This window comes from Pogona vitticeps, chromosome 4, assembly GCF_051106095.1.
Source record: "Pogona vitticeps strain Pit_001003342236 chromosome 4, PviZW2.1, whole genome shotgun sequence".
Lineage (NCBI taxonomy): Eukaryota > Metazoa > Chordata > Lepidosauria > Squamata > Agamidae > Pogona > Pogona vitticeps.
Window position 1 is genome coordinate 202,986,623 of NC_135786.1, and position 16,815 is coordinate 203,003,437.

General features: G+C 38.9%; 1 long non-coding RNA gene across 1 annotated transcript in view; it reads left to right on the forward strand.

Moving 5' to 3' along the window:
* LOC144589356 (uncharacterized) overlaps positions 1–16,815 on the forward strand; it is a 54,816-nt gene that overhangs the window by 10,639 nt on the left and 27,362 nt on the right. The window lies entirely within an intron of this gene.

Here is a 16,815-nt window from a genome sequence, read left to right on the forward strand (position 1 = left end):
ATCATGTACAATGTTGAGTGGAGACCATTTGCAGGGACTTGTAAAGCAAGTGGGAAGTTGGGAGCAGCTGGAAACATGTATGGACATGATTTATTGAGATATTTGACCATGCATTTAACAAAGACTCAATTTGTTGTGAGTATATTTTGGGGGTAGGGCTTGTATTACAAGCATCCTGAAAAAAAATCATACTAGGGTTAGTTCTTATTTTCAGGGAAACAGGGTATGTATACATGTGTAAAAAAATTCAAATGTTCATTCATGGAAAGCAAATTGCAACTGAAACTGGCAACAGGATCTCACCAAGAGTGCAAATGCATTGAAATTTATTCACACACCCCTCCCGTTTGGTCCTATTTTGTCCCACTTTGAGGACAGTTAAATTCAATATATTTCCCAAGACTACATGATGTAGAACCAGTCATGAACAGTAATCTAGCCTTTTTCATTAACCACTCAGACTTTAGTTCATTAGCAGGGGCTTTCCCCCCAGTTTTTTGGGAAGCAGTTTCATTTTGTTTTCTAGCATGTGTGACTGCCTGTCATCCCAAACAAACAGTGGCATATATGTCCTAAACTGACATTGACAGTGACAAATACTCTGCAGGGTGTGGCATGGCAGCACCGTTTGCAGCTCGCCTGGCCAGATATAATGGCTGTGTAGACCTAGGAGGACTTCTTAAGTGCTCTATTACAAGTCCAGAATAGTTCAAATTGTTTCCCTTTTCTCTTTTCCAATCTGGGCAGGTTAACCATTGTTCTACACTGTTTGTAACCCAGGATTCCAGCTTCCTCTTCTTGTTTTAGTCTCTGTTAATGGTGAAAAGAAGTGTAGGGATGAGAGGAAGGGCAGAGAGGTGGTGGTGGTGGAAACAGGATGGTACAAATGACAGAGGAGGTTAAGAATTGCAGCAATTTGGGGTCCATCTGCTCTCTTGCCTTGAAATTACCTGAGATAAGTGAGCATTTTCCATGTGAATGGAAACATCAGCCAAAATGCTATTCAAATGGTCCTTTTGCCCCAGAAGAACTCTGAACCTGGGACAGCCACTTTGTCTAGTCACACCCTAAATATCTATTGCCAAGAAATAACTGGCAGATGTCTCTACCAGGATCCAGATATCTCTTTCCCCTGTATGAACTCCTGGTTACAAGCCAGAGGAAAAAAATCTAGTTATAACACATACTGTGCATGTGAGCAGACTATGGTTTAAATCACATTTTGGAGCCCTGGCAGCATGGTGTGGTTTGCCCTATTCGCTGGTGATCAGATGACATACTGCAGAATGTGAACCAGCCTAACCCTTCTCTATGCCCTGGTCTAGACCTTTTCAGTCCAGCAAAGCAAAGCTTATATCATCGTCAAATTGCCCTCCGAGATACAGTGTCTAAAGCATATATGAGGAAAGGTTGAACATTTGATGTTAGCTTAATAAAGAAAAGATGCCTCTTGTCAGGAAAAAGAGTGATGCAGAACTTGAAACAAATGGTTTCATATATTAATTCTGCCTGCCTGCCTGCGCGCATGCGTGTGTGTGTGCATGCATGCCATCAGAGATCAGCCTATCCACTGAACCACATTGGGTATCATATAAATTGCTACCATTGCTCAGTTAGTCCTTATGAAACTCTTTGCATTCTGGTTGATCTCTATGGTTCTATTACAGTTTTGCATCAGGTAAGAATACAAGAGGAGATACGCTGTACTAAAGATCTAGCAAAACTTGTCTGAGAGGGCATACACATATATGTGCGTATATTCACATATATTTTGTGCTTTCTTTGTAATAATTTGTGCATTCATTGTCTTAATTATATGCAGTGACAGTAAAAGAGAATTGGAAGATTCATTTATTCATTCATTTAGGATGGGAAGTGTTGCAGAATTTCTGGTAAAATTCCTTTTGCTGTGCAGTAAGTAGAAGTAAAGAGATAGTAAAAAGACACACAGAGGAAAATAGCTACATGTTCACCCATTTTTTATTTAACTGGTGCTTAAAGTCTCAATAACCTACTCTGAGACATTCGTAGGAGAAAGAATAAAAATATTTCTTGCTTGAAATTAAGACTTGTGTATGCTGCTTTCTTTACTGCCCCATAATGAGCAACCAACTGAACAGATCAACAGTAAATAAACAACTGCAACCAACCCAGGAAGGAGAGCGAACACTCAGCAGAGAGGCAGAGTTCTTTTTGAATTTAAAGGCTAGAAGCAATGAACAATCACCTCAGCCTAGAAAAGTTCCTTCCAATCAAACAAAATATAGACAGTATGTGAAACTGCAAACAACCCCAGCAGGTAGATCTTAGTAATTTAACCTGTTTTCAAGGAATGATAATTTTTAATCCTGGAGAACCACCTACAACTGATATTAGCCAACAAAGCTAGGAAAAAGCTGCTTTTGCTGTAGAAGAGACCCTATACATGCAATTAATATATTTTATATTGAAGAGTGCTTCTAGTTCAATTAATCTGAGTTCTACACAGGCATAACATGAAGAACAACCACATTAAAATCTGACAAGCAGAAAATTACCCATATAATGTCAATGGTTTTGTGCATGTAAAACATGTTAGTAGAATTAGGATTCAGAGAGTTAACATACTTGAACTTCTTGATTCGCAGGGAGTTTACTTTTAAGTAGAAGTAATATAATGAGTTGCTGAAACCATGTATTCCTAAGCAATGACGGGGAGCCAAAAATCATCCTACTACTGCTCAGTTTAGGATAGCTTTAGGATACTATTTCATTCGCTTTTCTTAAATGTAAATTTCCAAAGTCTGGGATGGATAGTGATATCATCTGCCACAGCCAACCAAGTCTCTCCTGTTCCTTCTCTACTTGCTGAAAGCCTTCGTTTAACAGGGTGGGGAAAATGGATTGTCCCAACAGCAATATATTATTGTGGGTTATCTCTTTTGTATTGGGGAAAATATGTATGCACTCACACATGTATACTTTGTGGGTGTAGCTGTCAGAACTATAATAAAGAGTGGCTTCATTCCAGTATACCACCAGTTTTATGTTACTGCCATGGGCCTTTTTATTTCATTGACATGTCATTTGGTAGGGATAATAGAGCCTATAAAAGCTCATCACCTAGTCACCCATATGCACCAGTAATGCAAACATATGCTCCAGGATTGTAGCCAATTAGTGGACACAGAAATAGGCTTCCTGTCTCTAGTATGCATTGTATTGAGTGAGAAAAGCAGATTTACTTCTGCCAGGCCAGCTAGAAAAACCCTTGTCAGATTTGCCACATATAATAAGGTTTGCTGTCATTGAAATTTTGGAATCTGATTTATTATGCTTAAGAGGAAAAAGAAGGGGCATAGGTTAAGTTGATAGAGATAATTTTTGGTAAGAAAAGAAATTTGTTTTCATTTATAGGCTAATTCCTATAGCATGGTATGGTGTTGCCTGTAGAATCTCAATGAATATGGTGTAGGACAGTGTTGCTAGTTGTGCTTCCAACAACAGCCTATTTAAATAAAATTAAACCTGAAAGCTACAGTGCTAAAAGAAGGGGCATCTTATCTATTGTTGTTGTTTAGTCATTAAATCATGTCTGACTCTTCATGACCCCATGGACCAGAGCGCGCCAGGCCCTCCTGTCTTCTACTGCCTCCCGGAGTTTGGTCAAATTCAGTTTGTAGCTTCGATGATACTGTCCAATTATCTCTTCCTCTGTCATCCCCTTCTCCTCTTGCCTTCACACTTTCCCAACATCAGGGGCTTTTCCAGGGAGTCTTCTCCAGATGTTTTTCTGGAACTCTCTGGCTTTCTCCATAATCCAGCACATGTTACCAATTTGGTTTCTAGTTCCTTTGCCCCTTCGAAATCCAGCTTCTAATTCTGGGAGTTCTCAGTCCGCATACTGCTGAAAGCTTACCTTGTAGGATTTTGAGCATAACCTTTCTAGGGTGTGAAATTAGTGCAAATGCATGGTAGTTGGAGCATTCTTTGGCAATGGCCTTCTTTGGGATTGGGATGTACTGTAGACTGATCTTTTCCAATCCTCTGGCCAATGCTGAGTTGTCCAAACTTGCCAGCATATGGAGTGTAGAACCTTAACAGCGTCATCTTTTAAGATTGTAAATAGCTCAACTGGAATACCATCACCTCCACTGGCCTTGTTTATTTATTTATTCTATTTATTCTAATGACCACTTGTTGTTAGCCATGCTTTCTAAGGCCAACTTGACTTCACCTTCCAGGATGTCTGGCTTGAGGTCAGCAACCACACAATCTGGGTTGTCTGGGACATCCAAATCTTTCTGGTATAATTCCTTTGTGTATTCTTGCCACCTCTTCTTGATGTCTTCTGCTTCTGTGAGGTCCCTACCATTTTTGTCCTTTATCATGTCCATCTTTGCACAAAATGTTCCTTTAATATCTCCAGTTTTCTTGAACAGATCTCTGTTTTTTCACTTTCTATTATTTTCATCTATATCTTTGGACTGTTCATTTAAGAAGGCCCTCTTGTCTCTCCTTGATATATTTTGGAATTCTGCATTCAATCTTCTGTAACTTTCCCTGTCTCCCTTGCATTTTTCCCTTCTCCTCTCTGCTATTTGTAAGGCCTCATGGACAGCCACTTTGCTTTCTTGCATTTCCTATTCTTTGAGATGGTATTTTTGCTGCCTCCTGTACAATGTTACGAGCCCCCAGCCATAGTTCTACAGGCACTCTGTCCACCAAATCTAATTCCTTAAACCTGTTCTTCACTTCCACTGTGTATTCATAAGGGATTTGGTTTAGATTATACCTGACTAGCCCAGTGGTTTTTCCTACTTTCTTCAGTTTAAGCTTGAGTTTTGCTTATGATCAGAGCCACAATAAGCTCCAGGTCTTGTTTTTGCTAACTGTTATAGAGCTTCTCCATCTTTTGCTTCAGAGAGCATAATCAATCTGATTTCGGTATAGCCCATCTGGTGATGTCCATGTGTAGAGTCACCTCCTATGTTGTTGGGAAAGAGTGTTTGTGATGACCAGCTTGTTCTCTTGACAAGCTAGCCTTTGCCCTGCTTCATTTTAAACTCCAAGGCCAAATTTACCTGTTGTTCCTTTTATCTCTTTACTCCCTACTTTAGTATTCCAATCCCCTAGAATGAGAAAACATCTTTCTTTGGTATCAGTTCTAGAAGGTGTTGTAAGTCTTCATAGAATTGGTCAATTTCAGCCTCTTCAGCATTAGTGGCTGGTGCATAAACTTGGATTACTGTGATGTTGAAAGGTCTGCCTTGGATTCATATTTAAATCATTCTATAATTTTTGAGATTGTCTATGTTGATTCTTGCCATCTTCTGTTTGACCACATCCAGCTTACCAAGGTTTATAGATCTTACATTCTAGGTTCCTATTTTTCTTTGCAGCATTGATCTTTCACTTCCATGCACATCCACATCTGAGCATCCTTTCGGCTTTGTCCCAACCACTTCATTAGCTCTGGAGCTACTCGTACTTGTCCTCTGCTCTTTTGCAGTAGCATGTTGGACGCCTTCCGACCAGAGGGGCTCATCTTCCAGCATCATATCTTTTAGTCTTTTGTTTCAGTCCATGGGGTCTTCTTGGCAGAAAATACTGGAATGGCTTGCCAGTTCCTGCTCCAGGTGGATCGTGTTTAGTCACTCTCCACTATGACCTTTCTATCTTGGATATCCCTGCACGGCATAGCCCATAGCTTCTCTGAATTACTCAAGCCCCTTTGCCACGACAAGGCAGCAATCTGTGAAGGGGCTTATCTATTGTACAGGCTAGGAAAACTTTTCTTTAGAAATGCAGCTGCCAGTGGCATAGCTATGAAAGGAACATAATAAATATTCAAGCAGCACAATTTATCCTAGAATGAGCAATGTCTGCACTTCCATTATAAATGCATTATAAATGCATTCATTCTTTGTGCTGAAATTTGTCCATAAATACCTCTTTGGCTATGTACAGGTCAGTGTCTGATACTGAAAACAAATCATTGCTTGACAGAACCTTCTTTTTAGACAGATATAGCATATTCCAAATTATTAAGGCACAATTTTAGACCTGTTCTTGTATAATATTTGGAATTTTAGACCATTTTTAATTCAAGAAACTATGCAGATCCTTGTACTCCAATACAAAATATACTTTTTCAGTGTCACAAGTTTAGTAGCACATAATATGCAGTGGTCTTAGAACTTCATCCAACTTTGCTTAATAAACAGTTTTTCCAAACAGTAGCAGGATTCCAATTTTTCAGGAATGATTTTACAAGAAGTATGTACACATTCTGGGGTAGGTAAGGCATCTTTCAGAAAGCTAGATAAAAAGATACTACCAGACCAACAACAGGTTTCTATTCAAGCTGGAACTAGTAACTGAATTCAGCCCTAAAATATATTTTTTAAGAACAAAATCCACCACCAAGCCCTAGTTAGCCTTCTGTAAATGCTTGGGTTACATATAAGGAGAGACCATGAAGAAGTAAATACTAAAGTAATCTGAAAAAAATAAGTATCTAACCATATTTCATGGCTCATAACATAAATTATTCTACAGGTATATGAAAAATGTAGATAGGTATTTTTATTCTTCTTTTATCATCTATCCAGACTCTGTATTTGTGTCCACATTATCATTTATAATAACCCTTGGATTTTGGTCTGGTAATCCTATTAATGGAAAGGACTTGCTGAGGATGAAGGCCTGACTGGGGAAAGAAACAGGGCATCTCTTTGTCCTTTCTCTGAGGTTCTCCTCAACAATCTCCCTTCCCCAAGATGAATTCCCTGAAGCAGCTCTGACAGCCTCCTGATCAGACTGCCACATGTATTTCACCGACAAAAGATGTGTCCAATCTCTTGATCCAACTCCTGTTTGTCTTTAAGGGAGAGGTGCTTTTCCTGAGATCACATTCATCCTAATAATCAAGGCATTTTGATCTCTCCAAGGTGTGATAGGATCAACATTAAAGTATACTTGCTGCGTAGGACCCCTAAACTCATGTTCTTTCACAAATCTATTCCTTAGTCATGAACCATTTGCTTTGACTGAAGGCTGTTCTCTAGCAGTAGAAGCCCAACATACTCTGCTATTGGGAGCAAAAAATCCTCTGATCTTCCCCTACCATGTTTTTACCGATCACATCTCCATGGGCCTTTGGAGGTCCATTTTAAGAAATGAACACGAGCCTTCTGGAGCTACTTTCTAGCAGCTATGCTCTGTGTTCCAAGTGAAACAGGCATGATGACCATAAACATAGACTGTCCTTTTAGTACATTGTTAAAAGTGGGAATTCCTTAACTGTGAAACATGTCTGATTGTCACAGCATGAGCTCTTGTTACCTTCATCATGCAAGTTACCGGTCCTTGTTTTATTCTTAATCATTGGCAGGTGAATGCAGGCTCAGTGACAAAGGTTGGAGGAGTTGCATTGCTGAAACATAAATGTGCCATCAGCTTCCCAGTGCGCAGCTGCTTGACTCGTCTGTTTTGGTCTTAGGCACCTAACTATGTGACATTAAAGGCAGTGCTGGTAACAATGTATTTGTTTTAAAAGAAAAACTTAATTTCTTTTAATAATAATTATTTAATAGTAAGCACAGAAGGTGGCCATCGAAAACTTGGTTAGTAACATTTTTGAGAGGGAATTTAATATTTCCCTCTCTGCCATGATGTTGCAGCCTTCTGGCGGTGCTGTTAGTGATAGTAGAAGGAAATCTCCCCTGAGTGGTTTTTTTAAAAAAAGGTTATAAAAAGAAACAGTGTTGCAGGCAGTGGATCCCATGTCACATGTACCTAGGAGTGATTTATAACAATTTCTTTCCCGTTCTTTTTTTTAAATCAGACTTTACCAAAATGGGATGTGGATGAAAGTTACATTGACAGATGTGCCTGCCCCTTAGGGATTTCAGTTCAGTTTTTTAAAAATCTGAATTTACCAATTTTTCCAAAATCTTGAATGTGAGAGGAAGCAAAATAGTTAGAAGAGACCTTTCCTAGTAGTTAAATCTGATGTTCTGCAGAACAATGTCACCCTCTCAATTTCAATAATGGCCTGTGACTACTGTCATTTGGCATCATAAGCCAATCACGACCCACAAATCACAATAAAACCCTAATATCTCTGTCTGCTCCTCAGTCTAAACAAGTCATAATTAGGAGAGGCTACTGAATAACCTACTTTAGCTGCCCTCCCCCCCTTATCTGCCTCCTCTGGAGCCTGTCCAAAAGCCCACATAAGAGCCATGAGCTGCCCCTCAATCTTTCTGGATACTTTGTGTCACTGCTGAACTCCCACCTGCATGTTCTCTCTGAATTTAGCCAAGACATCAGATGTCATGTAATGTATGCATATACAGGTCATGACTTTCCATCCAGGGGCATAAAGGAACCATAAGTGAGCACATGAAATAATGCTACAGCTGGGACTATGAAGGGGCTTCAGAGTGAGGTTAGCATGAAGGTTTTCTTTGTATAACTTCACAATTGTGCATCATTCTAAGGATATGTTGGAACAGCTTATTTAGTTTAATGAAATATACAGTATTAAGTGATGCTGCTAGAATGCCAACCACAGGCTCTATCAAATCCCTCTTTTCCTAATGACTAGAGGCTGTTGTAGCTCTTAGATGTAATGTTGTAGTTTATTTCTAAAAATACTATTAAGGGGCATCCAATAAAACATAAGAGTAGTAATTCATTGATATGTGGATGATCCTCCAAGTAGGTGCTGCAGTTGCTATAATAATCTGTATGCTTCCTCCAAAACAATGTTATTAAAATTGGTTTACTACCTTATTGCCACAATGTGGCAATGTGGTATCCACCGAGAACTGCCCAGCCTCTTACTCCATTTTCCACAATCGCCTAGTTGTTCATATAAAAAGAAAGAAGGAAGTCCACACGAGCCTCCAGATACAGGGTTTTGTGTGATTATTTCACCTTATGGGATTATAACTGAAAGAATTAACAGTTACAGGTTAACTACAATGAAATTTTGCTTCATGAATGTGGGTTGAAGGCCAGCCAAGCTGACAGGGCAGGCAAAGGATGTTGAATCTAAACTCTTCCCATTCAGGGCTGTAAGAATTTACTTAGGATTTCCTCCAATTCGGCTTAACCTTGGGTTTAAATGTCTGTGTGTCTGGGTGGAAAGTACTTGGACCTAGCATAGCATAGCTCCACCCTTGCCTCTATTCTCGGATCCCTCTTCCTGCCTGATCTCCTTAGCCAATGCAAAAGAGATTCTGCTGGCACAAGCTATTGCCTGTTCCATATCCACTACAGTTGGTACACCTTTTGAGTTCAGATTACATGGCCTCATGTGAAGATATTACTCTACAAAAAAAAATCAAAATAAAATGTGAGAAATACACAGATCAGGATAAATAAGGTGGGGAAATATTAGTAGGAGACAAGAAGGATGGGAATCTTTTTGATAAGACTCTGATATACTGAAAAAATTAGATTGCTCCATTTTTTTCTAAAATCTCAGTTTTTCCCAATGTCATTTGTGGAGTTTGAGGTCCAGCTTCAGTTGCATACTAATGCTTTAAGAGCCCTGAACAATTTGCTTTTAGAGTGCTGAGAGGTCCTTGATGGTAATATCCTGAAGACTTGGCCTAGTGCTTTTTAAACTAACCTTTTTGTCTCTTTTTATTCACTCAGGCCTTACTTATATTTTTGGAATTTGTTTGTTGTTGCTTTTATAAGCCTCTAGAGTTGAGCTACCAATTTCCTTAATTTCTTTCCTGGTAGAAGAGGCTTTGTTTTACTTTTTCTCCTTTTAATAACTTCGTCATATTTTAATATTATACTTTGTCCTCATAGAACTACATTGCCCAGAATAGCCGAAATGGACATTTTATCAGAAGTCATGAAGGACTATCCCTTGCAAAAGGCAACAGAAAGATGGGATCTATTTAACAAGTGGACAGAATCAACAGGCAGCTTGTGAACAGTACATATTGAAAGGCGAACTGAATCTAGAAGGCAGAAAAGAGTAAATAGAATAATTTAATATCTTGATATGGCAATAGGTACAGAATGGATGAAAGTATGTTATTGTCTCCCCTCTTCCTCATCAATCCCAATTCCCTTTTCCTTTTTGTTATCCCTTATAAAAAATAAAAAATACAAAAAAAAAAAAGAACTACATTGCCCAGAAAGTGCATATTGTTTAGCAAACGTGCAGGTTAAGTAATTTCATTAGTAGCCTTATAAGTAAATGGAATCACACAGAATAACGTTTGTCACCTACCTGTGCCTGCACTTAAATACATTTTGCCACGTCAAAATCTTCTCTATGCACATCAGCACTTATTAACATGGCCCAAAGGTGATAAAGCTCAGCTTATGCCCTGAGATCAAAATGCCTGGGTGCCCAGAAGACAAGACTGATTTTACTTTAATGTTTGCTCAGCAGACATTTCTTTCAAATCTCATAAGGGGTGGCCATAAGGGGGATGACAGTTTGTGGCCTTCCAAATGGCTGTTGGACTGCAACTCATAGCTTTCTTCATCTCTGGCTAATCTTGCTATGGCTGATGGGAGGAGCAGTCAGACATTTGCAGGGCAATACTAAACGTACTGTGAATAGTACACATAGACATTTATTACAGTGTTGGGCTTCTGGGACTGAGACATGAATGCTGTAGCTGATGTTTCCTTTAATAGGAAGAAAGTAAACTAATATGAGGACTGGGTTTGAGTGGCTGGATTTGCCAGTATGACTGTCATCTATGTTTTGCACCATACAGTGGTTGCAGTTTATATCTTGTGCATTGAAGAAAATATAAATCGTTGTTGTACTGATGCGTCTGGCTATGTGGGCTTGATTTTCCTGCCAGCACTGAGACATGGACAGCAACAGCAATGAAAGGGGTACCAGATGCATACAACTTTCATTGCAGTTGATGTTTTAATTTCTCCATTGACTATCTGCAAACTAGTTAGTTAAAAAAATTACTATGAACCACAAAGCAAACTAAAAACATATAAGAAAAAAGCATGCAGAATAATTTCAAATACATAGCATTTATTAAAATATACAAATACATTGAAATATGCACACAGACATATGAACAATCCTTTATATATATACTACTGTAAATACTGAGTAGCAGTATTTATACTGCATATAAATTCTATGAGTATCAAATATTTTTCATATGGATTGTGAAACTCAGAGAGCTCACTGAGTAAGTTTGTAGAATTTCCTGAAATGACTCTAATGACTAAAGGGTGCAATCATAGCTAGCTGAGATGGGTGAAGGCCAGGTGAGCTGACAGTAAGCCAGATGAACCTCTGCTGAATCGAAATCCTTCCTAGTTGAGAGATGTTAGAAAGTACATAGAACCACTCTGTCCCTGACCTAATATTGTGCTGGCCTAACAGCTAAGAGTCTGGACTGAAATAACTCAGGTTGTCTCCTCTTTGGGGCCCTTCTATCAACTGATCAAGTTTGCTGACAGATACAGTTGTGCTAGTAGATCTGAGATCAATCACCTCAAGGGAGTTGTGCTGATACAAGAGGCTTCTGATTATTCCAAATTTGCTACAGCCAGCTGTCTTCCAATGTACATTCCACTGCAGTAGTATACATAATGAATTACTGTTTTTTGTTTTGTTTATATTTTGTAAACAACTCAGTAATTTGTGTTTCTTAGTGTGTATGTGGTGTTTGTGGCCTAAGTATACAATTTCATAACATCTAATAAATCTAGCAGCACATTAAAGTGTTGGTTTCCCATATACTTCTCAGTCCCATATATATTTCTCAGAAACTGAACATAATATGAAAGTAACCTCTCCCCAGAATGGATTCTGATTGCTTTTTAAAAAGTGGGAATCATCATGAGGTTGTGTACACAACTGGTCAATCTTGGCCAGTTCCTTGATTTTTTACACATTGCCTCTCATTGTACAGTATTTTAAAGCCTCTGTTTAATTTACACAAGGACCAGCATGTTTATGCAAGCACCTGGTCTGGTGTGCTAATGGACTATGTTGGACAAGTACTAAATGTTGCAACATGGTTTATCTCATTTGCGGATATGGATAAGGTGCTTAGTATAGGCAACTATGTTAAAAACATTAGCTGATAATAGGGGAAAAAAATCCAGGAAATTGACATTTGTAAGAAGGCTGTTTTCATATTTTCAGTGTTTGGCTTTTTCAGAGAATTGTTAAAAATGTACTCTTATGTCAGATTATAAACAGATATCATTGCTTGTGCAGTTTCAGTAAGGGACTGGCAATAAACAGAATTTCTCCTAGTATAGGTCACCTGTTAGTGCAACTGTGACTGTTTCTTCCTGAAAACAGATTGAAATGGGTCCAGATAATTTGTTTTATCACAAATGTTTACACCGATTGCAGCATTCCAGTCCTGTCACTTCCTCAGGAAGGTTATGTTTGCAGCTAACCTAGAGTAGGCAGAATAATTAGCACTGAGGTTTTTAATTCAGTTTCCCTCATGTTTGACTTTTTTCAGAGTGGTGGGGATGGCTTGTGAGCAGGCATTAGCATTCTCCTAGACAAAACTAGCATTCCCTTCCCTTTAAATAAACTAATAATGGGAACAAATAACTTAACAGGACTTGGAGTATGTTTCATGTTCTTTGCGCCTCTGAGTCATTTTATACACTTGGCAGAAAATCAGAGCTTGAGAATTTTTGTTTTCAGAATACAACTCCCAGAAACCTCCAGAATGATTCCCCCCCCCCGAATACTGAATTAAATAGTAAAATTTCCTCAGGGATGTACCATGTAGTTTACATATTTAAATGTTCTCCCCACTGCACAACCTTCTAAAACTTTCCTGTCTTTATAAATCCAGCATACCACACAAGAAGGATTCAGTGTGCTTTCCCCTTGCCTTATCACAATTAAGGAGGAGGGATGAAAGAACTGAGTGGCATGTTTAAGACATCAAACATTCAGATGCTGAAATAAAGAAAAATCAAGAGGTATTGGTCTACCCTGCAGCCAGCAAAAAAGAAAGCATCGATCCTAAATTAATTACAAATGTTAAAAAGTTAATTCAAGTTTGTGTTAATGGCTTGTCTTTAAAGAACTGTGGGAAATATAGTTTATCAAAACTGGAGATTTCTTTATTAGATCTGTGTTGTACTGACCTTAGCGGCCAGTTAGGTGATTATGGAAGAAGGTGATCCTTAGATGACTTGGCTCTAAGCCCTGTGGCTCTTCTAAAGTTAAAACCAGCTATCTGAATTGGACTCAGAAATAACATGCTTTGAAAGCTTTTTGTCTGAAAAGTGCTATGCACAAAAAAACTTGCTCATGTTACATTTCCAGCTTGTAGCAACCTTGTGAGTTGATGATGTCCAAAAAATCCTCCCACAAACAACCTTGATCATACGTTGCAAACCTGTGTAGTTTCCTTCCCTTTTATTTAGGTCTCCCTTTTTTTCTTCCTGGTTTCCTCTTAGTATTATTGTCTTTTTTGGTGATTCTTGTCTATCTCATGATAGGACCAATGAACCTTAACCTGCTTATTTTTTTTAAAAAAGGGGCCATATTTGATCCTAGAAAGCACAACAGCATATGTTGGTAGGTTACAGGTTCTAGTATCATGTAACCAATTTAGATTAGATTAGGCATCCTTCAGTCTCAAGAGACTTTGGTAACGTGCTCTGTATGGAGGACTTGGAACAGGGTCTATTGTGGCTGAGAAGGCCAATTTGAGAGTGACAGTCCCTTCCACACTGAAGACAAATACAATCTGTCCCCTGTCCAGCTCCCTGATTTGACTGGTTTGGGGACTACCTCTTTGCCTCGGCCTGCTGAACAAGGGTCTCTTCAAATTGGGAGAGGCCATGATGCACTGCCTGCCTCCAGGCTGAACACTCAGATGTCAAAGTTTCCTATCTGTTGAGGTCCATTCCTAAGGCCTTCAGATCCTGCTTGCATATATCCTTGTATCACAGCTGTGGTCTCTCTCTGGGGCGCTTTCCCTGCACTAATTGTCCATTTAGGAGTTCTTTTGGAATCCGACCATCAGCTATTCTCACGACATGCCCAAGCCAACATAGACGTTGCTGTTTCAGTAATGTATACATGCTAAAAATTCCAGCTTGTTCTAGGAGTACTCTGTTTGGAACTTTGTCCTGCCAGGTGATACAAAAATGTGTTGGGGACAACACATATGGAACGTGTTAGCTTCCTTTCCTGCTATGCACAAAGGGTCCAGGACTCGCTGCAGTACAGGAGTGTGCTCAGGACACAGGCTCTATAGACCTGGATCTTGGTGTGTGCCGTCAGCTTCTTATTGTGCCATACTCTCTTTGTGAGTCTAGAGAACATGGTAGCTGCTTTGCCAGTGCATTTACCCAGCTCGTCATCTAGGAAGAGAGTGTCAGAGATCGTTGAGCCAAGGTACACAAAGTCACGAACAATCTCCAATTCTTGCATGGAGATTGCAATAGAGGGAGGTGAGTCCATGCCCCAGCCCATGACTTGTGTTTTCTTCAGGCTAATTGTTAGTCCAAAGTCTTTGTAACCAATTAACCTGACAATAAACCCAATTTAGCTTAATGGATTGGTTTCAGATTTAATCATATTTAGAATAGGCCCATTGAAATCAATGGGACCTAAGATCATGAATAAATGGGGGGGATTCCAGATATGTATGACTAAGTCTGAAACAAATGCACTGGAACTGACATCTTGAATACATTGGATGGATCAGATTGCACTGTAAATATCTTAAGAAGTTTCATGTGTCTGCTAACAGGTAGGGCTCACCTTCAAGTACTACAATATTTCTATAAATTGAAGAACTCTGATTCTTTTTTGTTTCCTTTTCCTTCTCTGATTTTGTCTCAATGTTCAGGAAAAGACCAGTATAGGAATATGTAGCAGGCAGGCTAGGAAAAAAATTGGATGTTCTGATGAATCTTACAGACTTTAGTTTTCCAAGGCCGACTTAATCCGAGCATTCATGTTATCAAGAATATATAAACAAAAATAATGATGGAATTTCTACCCCTCCTTCCCCCCCCCCCTTGATTGCAATTTGGAAGAGAAAAGAGGGGAGTCCATCAAAGTTTTTGCTAAAAAAACCACAATGTAATCTTTGCCCTTCTGCTTGCTGTTCTGGTTTGGCCATCAGACAACAACTGCTAGGATAGGATATTTTTCTAACTTTGTTTCTCCTCAATTGAAGCTAAACATTTCCTAATGTAGTTTTCACTTGCGGGGGAGGTCAAGGAAGCCACTTCTAATTGTTGCTAAACAATATGAATGATGCCATTTTCAAAAACGTGCTCCTCTGAGGGCAGCAAGATGGAAATAAATTCCTTTTAGCTTTTAACATCAGCATATTCACATTTTAAGGCTTTTATTGCCAGTGGACTGCATCTAAAGCATGGGCTGTCTTATTGTTCAGTTCTTCACTTTTTGAAAATGTTTCTAAGTGGGAGATGGAAGAGAATAGCAAAATAGCAGATTTAGCAAGCAACATTACTGAGCACTTACAATTCACTTGTTACCACAAGCACTGATGAGCAGCTATCATTTCACTGGGGGTGTAGGGAGAAGTAAGAATGACAGGAGTGAATAGAGAGAAATGACTTGCTTTCAGAATGCTTAGACTTGGCACCACGCAATAGAAAAAAGGCATCAAAATCGGCATAGGACTCACAAAGAAGTATTTTATTATAAAAATTAAAATTAACCTGTGGAATTCCATTTATTCAGGAATTTGTTGCTATGTGGCAACAAATCTTACATTGACCCTGATAGGGTTTTCAAGCTTTGTGAGGTTTTTAAGGAGTGGTTTTAAGGAGTGGCATGGTGGAGCAGGGATTCCTTGAGTCCTAGTCTGTCATTGTATCAGCTATGCTACACTGGTTCTCATAGCATGAATACTTAAATAGAGAATATGTATGGTGGGGGCATGTAGACATAAATAAGCCATGTTACCAATGTTCCATCTTCCACTTGGAAGTCAGACCTTCATATGTGGAGATCTGAGTTCCAGGTGGTCTGAAAAGAAGACTCTATTATCAGTGGTTTTTTAAATTGGGCTTTGTTAGATTATCTGGCCAAAGATACATGTAGTTTCCTATTCAGACCTTCATGTACAATGCACAAAGATCTAACCAACTTCCAGGTGGGATGGGGGATGTTTGGGGGATTGTGTGTACAGCCATGTCCGCATCATCTATATAGCTCTTAAAAGGTGAACATCTGGATAGGTCTAAGGTGTTCTCAGTGGTTTAAACTTTTAACCAGTGAGATCAAGCATTCATCTGTGTACTTTGGTTTGTAAATGACTTCATAAGATTATACCTACTATATTAAACCCAGAAGCACATAGACAGAAATAGAACTCAATGGATTGTACTGAAAGTTCAGCATGTTGCCAAGCATATCTGCATGATTTTGGTCCATATTACATATTAAATCCTTGAGAATTATTGCATACATAGCTAAACATGTTCACATTTTATATGAGCCTTCAGGATTATTCCAAGAGCAAAAAACTAATGACTTATTTTGGAAATACTTATGTTCTGGCAAGGGCAGCTACCTCCTGCACTTTTGAGTAAGCAATGTGGAAGGAATATTATTGCGCCTTGGTTGGTTGAAAGTCAAGACTTCAAGAGTTCTGGTAAATATCACCTTGTACAGGCTATAAACATAATTGTAAAGGAAAAAAATAAAGAAGTTAGTGTCACTAAAAATAAAATGAGATACTAACTCTAATCAGCTGTTAATCATTTATATGAGATTGTTGTGCTTCTCAATATAGGAACAGGGATGCAATAAATTTGTGATTAGGTCTGTATGTGTCATTTAATCAC